The sequence below is a fragment of the Cryptomeria japonica genome, chromosome 9, assembly GCF_030272615.1.
Source record: "Cryptomeria japonica chromosome 9, Sugi_1.0, whole genome shotgun sequence".
Lineage (NCBI taxonomy): Eukaryota > Viridiplantae > Streptophyta > Pinopsida > Cupressales > Cupressaceae > Cryptomeria > Cryptomeria japonica.
The window spans coordinates 226,699,731-226,713,198 of record NC_081413.1 but is presented as its reverse complement, the minus strand read 5'-3'; positions in this window follow the sequence as shown (position 1 = coordinate 226,713,198).

Here is a 13,468-nt window from a genome sequence, read left to right as displayed (position 1 = left end):
AGAAGAAGCCCCGACAAAACAAGTAAATCTACTGATGGTTGATCTAGATGAGGAAAGGTTTTTGAGGGTTTTGAGTAGGCCAAATACTAAACCTCATTTTACCCCACTGAAATATGATGGAAAGTTGGATTCGGATAAATTTGATGGATTAGATCTCAGAGATGGAGAAATATTTTGATTTTGAAAACATTGAAGAAGAAAGGAAGGTGAAATATGCCTGTACCCGATTAAAAGTTCATCCCTTTGGTGGGAACATTTACAGGTGGATAGATAGAGAATAGGTAAAGAGAAGATCAAGGTATAGGATCAGATGGTTACTAAGTTGAAGTCAAAATTTATGTCATTTGATTATCAAGTGAATTTGTTTCGAAAGTTATAGAATTTGAGATGGTAGGAATCTAGTCTGAAGGAATACACCAAAGCATTTTATAAGTTGAATATCAGATCCAAATATGTTGATGATGAGGTTAAATAAGTTGCATGATATTTGAATGGGTTGTGGGTGTGTATACAAGATGAACTCAGTTTGATCAAATTATCATGTTGAAGAGGCTTACCAATATGTCTTGAAGGATGAAGAGAACTTAAACAAAGGACATGAGAAGAGGTAGAGAGGTAGAGGTGGAAGGTTTTTCGGAGGAAGATTTCAATGAGGAAGAGGATATACTAGAGGTAGAGGAACCTGTATAGATCAGAATAAGGACAAGTAAGTAAGCAAAGAAGGTAATTCATACTAGAAAGATGATAGAAATTTATATCGAAGGAGAGAACTGGATGGATACTAGAATGAGAATTGTAGACACTCAAAATTGTCATGTCTAATTAAATAAATATTTTATTTATTTAATTATCTAAGCCTAATTCTTCTATTAATTAAATAAATTTTTATTTATTTAATTAATTCATTTATCCTCTTCTAGCCTTATTTCTCATTTAAATAAATACATTTATTTATTTAAATTATTCCTTTCCTAAAATTAAATAAATATTTTATTTATTTAATTGTCCTACTTCTTCTATTAATTAAATAAATCTTTATTTATTTAATTAGTTCATTATCTTTTTCTACACATGACACATGTCATTCATCTCTTATTTCCTACACTACCTACCTCTTTCATTATTTTGGTATTTCTTATACCTACCCTCTAATCCTAGCCGACCTCTCTTTTTACACCTCTCAATCTTAACCCTCCATTTCTTATTGTGTCTTCTATTTAAGGAGATGCTTTCTTCATTGTCAATCCCTAATCAAGCATTCTAAGGAAGAACCCTAACTACTTGATCACTTGGCTACACTACAATTCTACTTGCAACCACATTCTGTTCTTTATTGAGCTCTTGTGCATACAAAAAATCTGAGAGCAAGTATATCAAACAAGATCAATGGAGATAGGAAGAATGGAGATCAAAACCCTAGTGGACATGTGATGGTATAATCTTTGGGATTTTGAGTTGTTTTGCATTGTCTTAGGTTATCTTCATGTGTTATGGTGGATCTTTGTTCATTGTTAGGCTAGGGTTTAGTGGTTGAATCCATTTTAGTCTTTCAATATTGTTGTTTATTGCTATCCATTTTCACCATATACATTTTGGCACGCCCGGTGGGACTCTTGTCCCTTTGCATTTAACATTTTGTTGCAGATTTCGCATTTTTTAAGTTGCAGATCGGACGATTTCGACGACATTTTAGGTCTTTTCCGCGTCTGCGAGGGCTCGGATCGCGTTTCTGTATTCCAGAGGCGTCTGTGATATCTTGGATCGCGTCTATGTTTCTGTCATTTTCTATTTTTGCAGGTTTCTGAAAGTCGCGTCTGTAATTCCGAATCGCGTCTGTGCATCATCTTATCGCGTCTGTAGCATAAAGAGGCGTCTGTGTTCTTAGATCGCGTCTGCGAATCACAGAACCGCGTCTGTGTCGGACAGACGCATCTGTGTCTAGTATAACAGCGTCTGTGCATTCTGTTTTGCAATTTTTTTCAAGTTTTTCGATTCGGGTTTTCGGATTTTGTACTTAGGGTTCCAGATCTGGTTTATTTTTGGCTAACCTTTGCAGATCTAGCTAACCTGGTTTGTGCAGCTTGCTTTGGAGGCAAATACATTTTTGTTGAAGGCCCCTTTTCACAAAGTCTTTTGGGTTTTCTAAAATTTACCTAACTTGTGTGCTTGCAGGAAGGGGTTATCATTTGAAACAACCCAAACTACTAACAATTTTGTTGCAGGGCCTTAGCTAGGGTTTTGTAATTTTATTGTGTGCCTTGTTTTCATAGCTTAGCAAACACTTCAATTGGTGCACTAAAATTGAATCATTGTCTTTTGTGTCTTGAGCAATAGGCTCTTTTTGTTTATTCTTTAGAGGGCCTATCTTCCCGTGTGGTCATTAGGACTACTAGTGAGAAGAGAACGACCCAAGTGGTAGCAAAAGAAAAGCCATCTTCTTCCAAGCCACTATAATCAAATGTATTCATGGTGAAAACTATGAATAACGTGTGCTGATTAGTTCATACCGACACTATGTCTCCCCATAAACCCGTTTGATCAAATTTATTTGATCATTTGTAGGGCGTAACCCCTACCGGCTGGGAGCCTTCTGTATTTATAGAGCTGAAAGTGCCGCATGTATGGCCACACGAGCGGATGCCCTTACTAGCACCTCTTTGTTTTAGATGCCCAAATCCTTCTAGTTGTTGAGGCAGGAGGTCGGACCTCTGGTAGCGGCCCACACACATACAGTTCTTAGTAGAGATACAAAGTTCGCCATGGGGAGTTTTCATGGGGACTAATGCTTGGCTGACCCAAGAAGTGAGTGCCGAGGGTGGAGCCAGTGAGGTCAAGCATCTAAGTATCCGCTCTGAATAGCGTAGCCTTAGGGGTAAAACCCCATGTGGGATCAACAATTATTGTCCTGGCCAGCCATAAGAATTGTGCTTGACTTATGATAAACATTCAAACACTCAAAGACAAAACAACAAAACATTGTGTCTTTTGTGTCTTCAAGTGTATGCAAAAAAAAACTTTTTACATCAAACAAACACACTTTTTGGAGTCTAAACAGTCTGCAAACATTGGGTCAGCAACACTGTGTCCTCTTGTCACGAAAAATAGTCGAAAAGTCAGATTTGGTCACAGCAAAACAAATTCACAGATAGGAAAGATTGCACTAAGGTTACAGAAACGCGTCTGTGTCTGTTCAAACCACGTCTGTGTCGGATAAACGCGTCTGTGAAGTACAGAATAGCGTCTATGTTTTTATCAGCGTCTGTGTCGAACAGAGACACGTCTGTGTCTGGAAATCGCGTCTGTGAAGTATACAGGTGCGTCTGTGTCCACAATTGCAAAAAACTGTTACAGTCCCAGCAAACATCAACAGGAAAATCTCAGAATCGCGTCTGCATCAAACAGAGTAGCGTCTGTGTCTTAAAACCGCGTCTGTGAAGTATACAGAGGCGTCTATGTTAGGATTTAAAAAGTTTAACAGTCAAGCAAATAAAGAAATCAGTTTCGGCATACTTGAGCTTCCTAGGTTGTCTCTTCAGGTTTCATCTAGCATTCAGCCGGTTCTAAGGTCTTACACAGTCCATCATTGCTTCACATCTCATTTTACATTCATACTTGTCTAAACTTGAGTCAAAAAGTCACTTGCTTGTCCTCATCATACTTTGTCAGCACACTACTACACTTTGCTAAGTGGTCCCTCATCAAGGTTTCTTACCTTTGGGTCTCATTTGGTCTTACTTAGAGTCAAGGTCAGCTTACCTCATCAAGAGAAACTATCCTCTCTTTGGAAGTCACACCTACTCTACTACATACATATTTGGTCTTACACTTTGGACATTGCAAGTAAACTTCAGATTCATTTACATTCCATACAACTCTTGGTCTTCCATACTCTTTTCATTTTTCGTCTAGTCTCTCACATATTGGTCTAACACCTAGTTCATGGTTGAAACCCGTCTTCAAAAATCTAGGAGAAAAGCTAAAGAAGCTCAAGGGTCCGTAAACATGAGTTCTTATGAGTATGACAATGATGTCTTCTACAATCCTGAGCACACTACATTACCAGACATGAATGTTTATAGACACAATCCAAATGTGGAAAGCGCAAACGCTATACACAACGCTACACACAATGATAATGTGGACAATTCTTCAATACTATCAGCAGACATACAAGAGTCTATAATGGATCCTCAATTCAATAGATTGGTTGAAGAGATAATGAGGAGAGATCGTCAATATTTCTTAAACATGATGGCACAAAGTGGAGCTAAAATACCACATGATTTTGACTTATCTCAACTTATGGAAAGTAGACCTTCACAACAAACTCAACCAAATAGTGGAGGACCCAATAATATGATGCCGGAGTCACCATCAGTTTTGCTTCAGAAACCAGCAATCCCACATACACAAGCTCAAATGCATGATACTTACACTCAAAGACCATCATGGAGGCCTTATGCTCAAACACATGCTCAAGATATGGGTCAACCAAGACAAATGGATACTCAAGGACTTCCTCAAAATTTTGACACAAGGAGACCTCATGCCAAAATTGGGGGCAACACAATGGAAAATGAAAGGCCCATTGAATATTTTTTATACACACAAAACAGATATGGGGTTCCCCAATAAGAAATTATGCCAAGTGCTCCATACATATCGCAACAATATAGACCTCCATATGGACATGTCTACGATCAGTATCATCCATATATGCAACAAGCTCCTCCTCAAATGGGTATTTCAAACATGGGATATGCTACAAGAAATACATCTCCTCCCAAAAATAATTTGGAGCAACAAATTAGAGATCTACAAAAGAAAGTGGAAGACATGGGCACATCAAAACCCACATATACTATGAGAGATATATGCCCTTATCCCTTTGATAAGAGCATTCCAATGCCTCCATTTCCTCCACACTTTGCAACGCCGAAATTTGACAAATATAGAGGGAGAGGAGACCCCAAGGCACATATAAGACAATTCTTCACAGCTTGCATTGAGGTAGCCGCAAAAGAAACATACTTAATGAGGTTGTTCCCACAGAGCTTAGGAGATCAAGCGATGGAATGGTTTTCTCAATTACCTCCCGGTATTAAGTCATGGGGCGACTTGGCAGAGGCATTCATCCAACATTTCTCTTACAACATTGAAACAGATGTCTCAGTTACTACCTTGTGCAATACGAAACAAAAGGAAGGAGAATCCTTTGCGTCATTTTTGCAAAGATGGAGAAACTTAGCTAGCAAATGCTCTTGTGAGATCCCGCAAAAACAAATGGTAGAGATGTTCACACAAAATGTTAACAAGGCTATTGGCTATGATCTCAGAAAAGCTTGTTTGTCTACATTTAAGGATGTCATTGAAAAGGGCCTAGCAACAGAAAAGGTCTTAATTGAACAAGGAGTTATCAAACTATTCAAAGAAAACAAAGAGGACTTTAAGGGAAAGGACAAACCAAAATTTTGGAACAAGAACAAGAACACAGTTAGTGATGGTGTTGTTGATGCCAACACAGTGAGACCAAAGTTCGTCTTTTCTGGATCAAGTTCTACCAACAATCAAGTGAACAATCAAACGGTTGCTAAACCACGAAGGAAATATACTCCATTGGGAGAACCACTTGAATCAGTATTCAAAAAGCTTGTAGCAAACAAAGTGATCACGGTCCCAGATTTTCCTCCATATGAACCAAAGGTAAAACCAAATTGGTGGAATGATGATGAATTTTGCGAATTTCATAAGAGCAAGGGTCATAAGACAAGTAATTGCCATCGATTGAAAAACATTGTACAAGATCTCATTGATAGAGGAGATATTGAGATTGAGGGACATTCATCTAACCAAGAGCATGAGGTGTTTAAGGAACCATTCCCAAAACATGACAAAGGAAAAGGCAAAGTCACAGATGATCAAGCCAATTACACCAGAGCATCTTACAATTATGATTCCACTATTAATCACATCTCAATGGACAATCATATTTCTACCATTACTATCAAAAACAAAAATCCTGAGAATCCTTCTCAAAGACCCAAAATTGTCCTAAAAGGTGTGGGATCTTCGTCCACATCTACCTCTGAATGTCATGTTACAACCCGTCGAGGTAAGATCACATTGCCAGGTACCTCTACTAAGAATACCAATCTTCCGTCAACTAAGCCTGAGTATGACCTTGTAGAGCAATTAGGGAAGACACCTGCGCTCATCTCTATTCTTGAGCTCTTACGTATATCCCCTGCACATAAAGTTGTCCTTGACAAAACCTTGAGAGATACTGCTGTCCCTACTGATCTAAACATGGACCAGTTTCAAGCCATGGTGGGATATTTATCCGTTCCACACTCCCTCACATTCACAGAAGCTGATGACGCCTCCATAAGTCAGCCTCACAATGCACCTCTACATATTGAAGCCTTCATACATAAACACCGAATAAAATGAGTCCTGATAGATGGAGGAGCAGGTCTTAATATTTGTACATTGAGCACCATCAGACAATTGGGATATTCTGACAAAGCTGTGAATGCTACAAACCAAATCACCATTAAGGCTTATGATGATGAAGAGCGTTCGTCCAAGGGCACAGTCATCTTACCACTAAGAATAGGGCCAGTCACAAAGGACATGGTTTGTCAAGTCCTGGATCTAGATCTCACGTATAACATATTGCTAGGACACCCGTGGATTCATGAAATGAGAGCGGTCCCATCAACATACCACCAATGCATTAAATTTCCTCATAATGGAGTCGAGGTAACGATCAATGGTGATCCAAATCCCTTCATATATTGCAATAACTTGAGATCACATACTGAGACTATCATTCCTAGCAATCGTGAGGCTACTCCTTCTTCAGCATATATTGATCCTGAGTCATTAAAGCCCTCAACATCCAAACAAGGTGAACTTAGAGCCAAGTTTCAAGACAAAGGCATGGGAGAATACACTCTGAATCAAACAATGTTCTTACAACAAGTCATGAACTCCACTAAGGAATACGGGAGGCCACATCATAATAAGCAAATCTCCATCATGCTACTCAAATGGGATCCTACTGTCTTTCAAAAATGGGGCGAACTAGAGGAAGAAAATTTATATAAAATGCTGTACAAGGACGCTGAAGATGATACACATGATCAAATTATAATACCCTGTGAGAACTATGGCAAAGGTTTCAAAATTCTGCAGAGATTCGGGTATGATGGAAAGAGCCCTCTCGGACTACGCAAAGAAGGTGTCGTGGAGCCTTTACAACCTGAGCTGACTACAAGAAGGGAATGCTCTAAGGGGCTTGGTTTTCTAAATCCCAAGATTCAAAATAAGAGAACAAAACAGATATGGCGAGTCAAAGTGGCTGAAGTTCAACAAGAGGATAATTATTCCACAGACTCCAATGAGTGGGAATGGGGTTCAGACAAATCCTCCAGCGACTATGAGCTCAATGAGACATTTAGAGAGCCAGATGAACCTACGGAGGAGGAGGAATTTTACAAGAAATTCAGAGTCGGTCAAGAACCGACCCATAAGGATCCCGCACAAGCTTCGTTTCAAGGCCCTAGGTCAGGATCACATAGGATGAGGACACCTGTCCCTGAGGGTGCTACTAGTGATGATAATTTGGACTCACTCACGATCGAAACTGATGAGGAGAGTGCCATTGACGACCTCGATGACTATCTTGACATACCTGAATATAACCACATCTTCACTATTAGCCTTGCGGACTCTAAAAACACTAAAGACCTTCCCCTCGTTCACCCCCAACTCATTGACTGGGATCAGTATGGACCACCACAGCTTGATACATTTCAAAATGACGAAGCTATTGTTGATTATCTTGGCATTCGTGATGATCTTCCTCTTGGAGACCATAAAGCAGGATACGCCATAGAGCTTAATAACATGGCATACTTTGGTGAGGGTGTCGGGCCTTCTAGTCGCAAAAATGTGAAAATAAAAACAAAACAAGGGTCTTATGGCGAAAACCACACTGTGGCGCTATCTGACTCTAAAAAAGTAAAAAGAAAGGACGTATCTGAGGGTGAAAACCTCTCTGAGGCGCCCGAAGATGGAAGGCTTGACATTCTCCCAGCATCATACGAGGAAAAATCATCCATGTTGGTAGAGGAGACTATAAAAACAAAAATTGGTACAGCAGAGGTTCCACACAACATTTTTTTGGCTCAATCATTGACAGAGACCGAGAAAGCAAGGTTCATAAGCTTCTTTAAGGAACGACAAGTCAACTTCGCATGGTCTTATGCTGATATGCCTGGACTAGACCCTGACTTAGTAATGCATCATTTAACAGTCAAACCGGGGGCAAAACCAGTAAAACAAAAATTGAGGAAAATGCATCCACAGGTGGCATTGCTAGTCAAGGCAAAGCTGGAGAAATTATTGGATGTCGGATTCATACGCCCAATTGATTATCCTGAATGGATTTCCAATTTAGTACCTGTCAGCAAACCAGATCGCAGCATCCGAATATGTACAGACTTTAGGGATATCAACAAGGCTTGTCCGAAGGACAATTTCCCATTACCAAACATTGATTTAATTGTTGATCTCACAGCAGGCCATGAGATGTTATCTTTAATGGATGAATTTTCTGGATATAATCAGATCAAGATTGCACCTGAAGATCAACATAAAACATCATTCACTTGTCCATGGGGAACCTTCTGCTGGAATGTCATGCCCTTTGGGCTGAAAAATGCAGGTGCCACGTATCAACGAGCCATGACTACTATCTTCCATGATCTCATGCATGTAACGGTGGAAGATTATGTTGACGACCTTTTGGTTAAATCAATAGACAGAACTACACACTTGGATATACTTTCAGTTGCTTTTGATAGGCTGGAAAAATACAAGGTAAGATTAAACCCAAAGAAATGTGTCTTTGGAGTAACCTCCGGGAAGCTCCTAGGATTCATTGTGTCTAAAAGAGGAATAGAAGCTGATCCAGCAAAAGTCAAGGCTATCTTGGACATGCCGCCACCCAAGAATATCAGTCAACTTCGATCTTTACAAGGGAGACTCCAGTCCATACGAAGATTCATAGCACAACTTGCAGATAAGTGCAATCCTTTCTAGCACCTGCTACACAAAAACATTAAGTTCAAATGGGATGAGAACTGTCAACAGGCTTTTCAGGCACTCAAAGACTATCTTTTGAACCCGCCAGTTTTGATGCCACCAATTCAGGATCAACCATTGCTACTTTACATATAAGCTACTCCAACAGCACTGGGGGCACTCCTAGCACAACAAATACCTGATGGCAAGGAAAAAGCAGTCTACTATATCAGTCGCACATTGGTGGGATATGAGCTAAACTATACTCCAATTGAGCGTGCATGTCTCGCTGTGGTCTTTGCTTCACAAAAATTACGACATTACATGCTTACTCACAAGACCAAGTTGATTGCCAGAATTGATCCACTAAAATATCTTCTCAACAAAGCTACACTTACTGGGCGGCTGGCCAAGTGGGTAATGATTTTGAGTGAATTCGACATTGAATACGTGGACAGAAAAGCCATAAAAGGACAAGCCATCGCAGATCAATTGGCAGATGCTCCCATGATAGATGATGTTCCTCTACAGTCAGAATTTCCAGATGAGTCCATTCTAACAATATCACCTGCAAAGCCATGGCAACTATACTTTGATGGCTCATACACACAGCACGGGGCAGGAGCGGGTATACTCTTTATAACTCCCCAAGGTGATTCTATACCAAAGTCATACCGCTTATCATTTCCTTGCACCAACAATATAGCGGAATACGAGGCATTAACAACGGGGCTAAGAATTGCAGTTCAGTGGAAGATCCAGGAACTTCGTGTTTTTGGCGATTCTCAACTTGTCATCCGTCAAGCAACTGATGATTATCAAACAAAAGATGAAAAGCTAATGCCTTACAAACAACTGGTAGATAATCTGAAACAACACTTTGCAAAGATAGAGTTTGAGCAGATACCAAGAGAACAGAATCGTGCTGCTGATGCCATGGCTACAATTGCTTCGCTTATTGACCTACCACAAAATGAGACTCGTTATGAGTTCCTGGTTGACAACTTGCTGATTCCGTCATATGAGATCACTCCTACGGAAATGATATGTGTTGTTGGTCCTGAATCCCAGTTATATGGTTCCATATTCACATACCTTCGCGACAATATCTTACCTCCCGATTTATCGAACAACCAACGCCGCACTTTCATTCGCCAATCCTCCCGATACGTTATCCTAGCTGATATCCTATACCGATGAGGTCTAGATGGCACCCTCCTTAGATGTTTAGAGAATGACGAAGCTCAGATTGCGTTATGAGAAGTACACGAAGGGATATGTGGTCCGCATACTAGTGGTCCTACCTTGGCTAAGAAACTCATCAGGACTGGATACTACTGGCCTACTATGGAAAAAGATGCATATCAGTTTGTCAAGAAGTGTAAGCAGTGTCAAATTCATGGAGACCTCATATATGCACCAGCACAGGAATTACAGCCACTTGCCTCTCCTTGGCCCTTCTGTCAGTGGGGACTCGATCTCATAGGCAAGATTCACCCTCCTTCTTCCAATGGACATAAATTCATTATCATAGCCACAGAGTATTTCACAAAGTGGATTGAAGCCGTGCCTCTCACGCAAGTTACTGGGAAACAAATCGCTACTTTCATCCTGAACTACATCATTTGCCGATACGGGATTCCTACTTCCATTATCACTGACAACGGGCGTCCTTTCAAGAACCAGGATGTTCGTGAACTCTGTGAGCGCTTCCATATCTTTCATCGTTTCTCCACACCATACTACCCCCAAGGTAATGGCCAAGCTGAGGCGTCTAACAAAACAATTCTCAAAATCCTTAAAAAGACAGTCGACGACGCTGGCCGTAACTGGCATGTCCAAGTCAATCCCGCACTTTGGGCCTATCGTACCAGTGTCCGCACACCTACAGGAGCTACACCCTACTCACTTGTCTACGGCGCTGAAGCCATCTTGCCTATTGAGGTCGAGTTACCTTCTTTACGGGTCTCCTTGAGAAACATAATCGACGATGAAGACTACAGGGTCTCTCGCTTACAAGAACTAGAACTGTTGGAGGAACGACGACACACTGCTTTTAATCATCTCAAGGCTTACCAACAATGAATGAGTCGCAGTTACAATCACAAGGTCAAGCCTCGCACATTTGAGGTAGGTGACTTGGTCCTTAGAGAGAACCCCAAAAATCAACAAGACAGAGATAAGAAGGGCAAATTTGAACCCAACTGGCTTGGTCCTTACATCATCACAGCAGTATATGGATCTGGGGCATATCAGCTCTCAACTACAGAAGGTGAACCCTTGGAGGATCCTATCAACAGCATGCATCTTCGCAGGTTCTACACATAAGCTCTTTGGAATATCCTAATTCAAAAATACAAAAAAATCAAAAAATTTCAAAAATACAAAAAAATTATAAAAACAAAAAAAATCGTTCCTTGGTGAAAACCTGGCAAACAGGCGCCTTGTGACAACAAAAAAATTTGAAAAATCGAAAAAAGTAAAGAGAAATAATTTTGTCCAATGGTGAAAACCACTTCGGTGGCGCCCTGGGCAAGTACCATGGTGAAAACTGGGTCACCAGCGCCATGCGTATGGACTTTGCTCCTCCCTCCTTCAAGATTCACTTTCATCCTTTCACTTTGCACACACTCACAACTTATTCGCTCACAATAAACTTACCCATTCCCATCATGGCTTGTTATTGATCTACCTAAGATTGGTTAGCCATCCATAACCCTCCCTTTTTACTCCCTTTCCATCCATAATAAATCAGATCCTATCTGTGGCTAAGGCAAAATCCTACATCTAGTGATGGGTGTGGAACTGAGAACATCACATGTTTCGAGGAGTACAGTTTCTTCCAACTTTCTTCAGTCTGTCCGCGCACAATCCGCAATAAAGCAACATCTGCATCGCCAGATCCGCAATAAAGTTTCGTCTTCTCCGCAATAAAGTATCAGTTTCATGGATTCAGTCAGTTTCAAATGAGACACAGCAGCAACAATGGGCTTCAACAAATCAAATCTTTCAACAGACTCAGACAACATATGGTTCAGTGCTATCTATCCTTTTTGTGAAAGTGAACATTGTGACCACAATCGAATAAGACTTAAACAAGTGACAAGAGACACTAAACTTGAGGACTACAGTGAATGTTGGTGTCGAGTCTTGGTTTTCTTTTGATTTTATCTTTTGGTGACATGTCTTTTAGCTTTTCCGGGATGTCTTTGACTAGAGATTCTATCTCCAGGATGTCTTTGACTAGAAAGGCGAGGATGGGGTATCGTCACCTATTTGCATTTGCTGTCTGTCGATTGTCTTTTAGTAATGCTATGACTTGTCCAAGGATATGAGGACACTGTGAGTCTAGTATGAACTGGGGCATTCCTTGTTTGTGACTGTCTTATCTCCATGCAAACAGGTACAATGACTTTCTGGGCCGAACAAATGCCTCGATTGTCATAACCTATTTTTCCATAATAAAGCTCAATGATGATAATGCACAAGAAGCTCTCTCACTTTCATATCTTCTGTCTTTCATCCCCCCTTTCTTGATTGACTTCCATCATCCTTCTCGAGTCCGCGTAGCCTGCTATCACATGACTGAGTATAATGACACACCAAAAATATTTGTATTTCATGTAGTTGCACCTACATTACCACATATAAGCATTTCATACATACATATAGATATCACAACTGCATCACATCCTGCACACAACACTTGTTAGCACAATTTACATCTGCATTATCATATTCATCTGCATTACATACATTCACATTTGCATCATGCATACACATATAAAACATAAAAAAAATAAAAAATAAAAAAAATATTGCATTGCATCATATACATATTTGCATCCATATCATAAGCATCGCATAAGAACATCTCATCACATAGGTACACATGCATATAGCTACCGCAAAGATGAATCATCTCATATATATATAAAGTGTCATGATACAATGATGTCAAAATCATATGGCTACAATCACCCGCAGGTGTCTACATCATTATATAAAATGGTACAAAACTGATACAGAGGAACTCACTGATCACTCCTGCCAACACTATTGGTAGTGCTAATCCTGTCCATGTCATGGTATCCCATGCCACATGTCCCACCCTCATCCCTAGTCTTGGATCCTAGAACACTCATCTCAGTGCATCCCTATCTCCGTCTCGATCATAGGGTACTAACTCCCCATCGATCGATATCCATAGAATCCTATATACATCCTCCAAGGTGACTGTCATCTCACCCATCGGAAAATGCAAACTACAAGTCTCTGAGTGCCATCTCTCAGCCAGTGCAGTCAGCAATCCCATGTTCACCTGAAACTCAGGCACATACAGAATGTATCTCAATCCCATAACCTCAATCATAGCTCA